General features: G+C 37.2%; 1 pseudogene; it reads left to right on the forward strand.

Annotated features, from left to right (window-relative positions):
* The first annotated feature begins 513 nt into the window (after positions 1 to 513).
* LOC143220018 (cytochrome c oxidase subunit 1 pseudogene) lies at positions 514 to 1877 on the forward strand (annotated as a pseudogene).
* The last annotated feature ends 2545 nt before the right edge of the window (positions 1878 to 4422 follow it).

Genomic DNA, 4422 nt, shown 5'->3' on the forward strand with positions numbered 1-4422 from the left:
AATATTACCCATTTTTTTTTCTTTTACTATTAAATGATTATTAATGAAAAATTTTATATTTAATATTGAATATAATATATTTATTAGATTTATAATTTTATTGAATAGGAATGTTTATTTATATTGTTATATGAAATTTATTATATATTTATTTCTAAATATAAATTTTGATATAAACAATTTTTTTATAAATATTAATTATAAATTTAATTTTTTAATATTATTTTTTTTTATTTTTAATACTTTAATATTATTTATATTTAATATATTATAAAATATAATAATAATTAATATATATATACATAGTTTTAAATTTGCAATTTAATGTTTTATTAATCTATAATTAATTAAAAATTAAAGTATTATGTCTGATAAAAGAAATAAATTCTAAATTTATTAATAAAAATTTAAGAATTTTTAATACTAAAAATTTTAAGTCAAATGAAAACTATTAATTTTCAAAATTAAAAATAAATTTTAATTTAAATTTTAATGAAATGATTAATACCAACAAATCATAAAGATATTGGCATTCTTTATTTCATATTGGCTATATGATCTGGAATAATTGGTTCTCCATTAAGATTTTTAATTCGTATAGAACTAAGAATTCTTGGAATATTTTTAAATAATGATCAATTATATAATTCATTAATTACAAGACATGCATTTTTAATAATTTCTTTTTGTAGTAATACCTTTTTTTAATTGGAGGATTTAAGGAGGATTGGAGGATACCATTAATATTATGATCACCTGATATAACATTTCCTCGAATAAATAATATTAGATTTTGATTATTACCTCCTTCTTTATTATTATTATTAAGAAGAAGAATTGTTAATTTTATGTCTGGAACTGGTTGAACTGTATATCCACCTTTATCTAATTATATTTTTCATTCTTCTCCTTCTGTAGATTTTACAATTTTTTCTTTACATATATCTGGTATTTCTTCACATTTAGGGGCTATAATTTTAATTTCAACTATTATATTAATAAAAAATATTAGATTAGATTTAGATAAAATACCTTTATTTCCGTGATCTGTTTTTATTACAATAATTTTATTGTTATTACGTTTACCTGTATTAGCAGGAGCTATTAGAATATTATTATTTGAAAGTGATTTTAATACATCTTTTTATGATCCTGTAGGAGGAGGAGATCCTGTATTATATCAACATTTATTTTGACTTTTTGGTCATCTAGAAATTTATATTTAAATTTCACCTGGTTTTGGATTAATTTCTCAAATTCTTATAAATGAAAGTGGTAAAAAAGAAGTATTTGGTAATTTAGGAATAATTTATGCAATATTAGGCATTGGATTTTTAGGTTTTATTGTTCGAGGTCACCATATATTTACTATTGGATTAGATGTTGATACTCGTGTTTATTTTACTGCAGCAACTATAGTTATTGCAGTACCTACTGGAATTAAAGTTTTTAGTTGATTAGCAACTTATTATGGTTCAAAATTTAAAATAAATAGTTCTATTATATGATCTTTAGGTTTTATTTTATTATTTACAATTGGAGGATTAACAAGAATTATATTATCTAATTCATCTGTTGATATTATTTTACATGATACGTATTATGTTGTTGCTCATTTTCATTATGTTTTAACAATAGGGGCTGTTTTTTCTATTATTTCAAGGTTTATTCATTGATATCCTTTAATTACTGGTATAATATTAAGTAAAAAATGATTAGTTCATCAATTTTTAGTAGTATTTATTGGAGTGAATTTAACATTTTTTCCTCAACATTTTTTAGGTTTAATAGGAATACCTCGACGTTATTCTGATTATCCTGATTCTTATTATTGTTGAAATTTATTATCTTCAATTGGTTCAATTATCTCATTGTAGAGAATAATCTTTTTATTATTTTTAATTTTAGAATGTTTAATTTATAAACGTTTGTTATTATTTAAATTTTTTCAATCTTCGTTAGAATGATTAATGAATTATCCCCCTTTGAATCATACATTTAATGAATGTAGAATTTTAATGATTAAAAAATTTTAATATGGCAGAAAATGTGCAATGAGTCTAAAATTCGAATATATTAAATTTAATTTCATTATTAAAAATAGCAACATGAAATATATTTTTTTTTCAAAATTCAAATTCTTTTTATTCTGATAATTTAGTTTATTTACATAATTTTGTTATAACATTTATATTAATAATTATTGTTTTTACTCTATATATAATTATTGATATTTTAAATAATAAATTTATTAATTTATATTTATTAAAAAATCATTTAATTGAAGAAATTTGAACAATTATTCCAAAAATTATTTTATTATTTATTTGTTTTCTATCTTTAAAAATTTTATATTATATTGATGAATTATTAAATCCTTTTTCTTTCAATTAAATCAATTAGTCATCAATGATATTGATCTTATGAATAATCTGATCTTAATAATATTGAATTTGATTCTTATATATTAATATATGAATCAATATATCAATTACGGTTATTAGATACAGATAGTCGAATAGTTGTTCCTATAAAATTACCTTCACGTTTATTAGTTTTTTTTTCTTTTTTTTTTTTTGTCGCAGGGGGAATCTTTCGAAGACGTCCTGGCCCCTGAGGGGGAGGCCGGGGGACTGCGGGATTCTTACCCACTAAACCCCCTGCGGTTATTCATCCTGTTCGCACAAGGGAGGGCCCGAGGTGACAGGCAACGCTTTCGTGAACCTAATACACCGGTGCCTCCTCGCTACTTCTCCAGCTCTCGCTGGGCTCCTTTTCGGGTTTCCCAGCCCAGTCCTCTTCTTTCTTCTGCAGTGCCGCGAGACCACTCGCGCGGCACCGACACCTCCCTGGACCACGATCCATCGACGGTCCTTCCCTCGGCCGACCGCCCGCGGTCCCCTCCGATCGACGGAAGGCGTAGAGGCGGGGACTCGCCTCGTCGTCGGAGGTTCTTCATCGGACGATTATCCGGGATTTCCTTCTTGCGTCGGATTAACACCGGCTTGCGGAGCGACGAGCCTGCGTCGCGCTCGCCGCAATCACGGTCCTCTTCCGAGACGGCCGCGGATCTGGGTCCCCTTTTCGCGACTCCGCTCCGCCTCCTCTTTCCGCTGCATGACCTACTCGCAGAAGGTGGCCACCGCTAGCCAAACTCGACCGCTCGCAGCCATGCCGGGTACAGTGGCATGGAGCGAGAGATCCCAACCAACGAGCTGCTGGAGCTCCCTTCTCTCCGGCGCCCAAGCCGGATATTCCTCCAGAGTGTGCTGCGCGGAGTGAACCTCCGCTTCGCAATGCCAACACCCTGGCGTCACCTCCTTCCCGATCTTGTGCAGGTCATCCCCGAAGCATCCGTGCCCGGAGAGTACCCGAGTGAGGCGGAATGTCCGCCTGCTGCCGCTCCTCATCCAGTCGTCTAGAACAGGGGCGTTCGGTCCGACGGCCCGGTGGCGTGTTCGTCAAGTTCCTCCGGTTCTGGGCCGGGGTTCCCTCCGCGGTAGCGGCGCAGGAGCCCGTAGGTCCGCGCTGCCGCTGCCGCCAGCAGATGCATCGGTGGGAGGCCCGCCAGTACGGCGGCCGCCTCGTGCGAGAGTGTGCGGTACCCTCTCGCGACCCTGCTGGCCACCCGTCGCCAAACGCTAGCCACTTGGCGCGGTTCTTCTTTCTGTCCATCAGCTCGTCCGCCCACACCGGTGCTCCGTACAGTGCCATCGAGCGTATGATACCGGCGTAGAGTCGGCGCACCCTCTCGACCGGTCCTCCTACGTTGGGCAGCATCCAACACAACGCTACGCACGTCCTCTGCAGGCGGGGGGCGAGCTCCTCGAAATGGTCCTCGAAGTTCCATCGGCCGTTTAGGACGAGGCCGAGGTACTTCATTTTTTCGCCGATCAGGACGGCTTTTCCTCCCACGCAGATTGTTCCTCTTGCGGGTGGTATTACCCACTTCTTCCTCCCGCCGTGGAACCAGATGGCCTGGGACTTCTCCGGCGAGACGCGTTGTCCCAGGCGTTCTATAGCCCCAACTACTACGGCCACCCCTTCCTCGGCGAGCAGTGGTGTCTCCTCGTTGTCCTTCCCGCTCGCCGCGACCAGGGTATCGTCCGCGTAACACGTGACACTAACCGCGGCCAGGAGTAGCACCTCGTTGAACGCTAAGTCCCACAGGATCGGGCCCAGCACCGATCCCTGTGGGACCCCGCTGTACACCTCCAGGCTGACAGTGTCGTCCCTTCCGGGATATTCTATATACCTGCCGGACAGGTAGTCACGAATCACCGCTGCCAATCGGGGACTCGGTGCCGAACCAGTGCAGACCTGATAGCGATCCAGGGCAATGCGTTGAATGCATTGGCGATGTCGAGTCCGACCGCATGCATCACCGTGGAACTACCCGTTCGGAGAGGGACTTGACGCGCA

The sequence above is a fragment of the Lasioglossum baleicum genome, unplaced genomic scaffold (assembly GCF_051020765.1).
Source record: "Lasioglossum baleicum unplaced genomic scaffold, iyLasBale1 scaffold0139, whole genome shotgun sequence".
NCBI lineage: Eukaryota > Metazoa > Arthropoda > Insecta > Hymenoptera > Halictidae > Lasioglossum > Lasioglossum baleicum.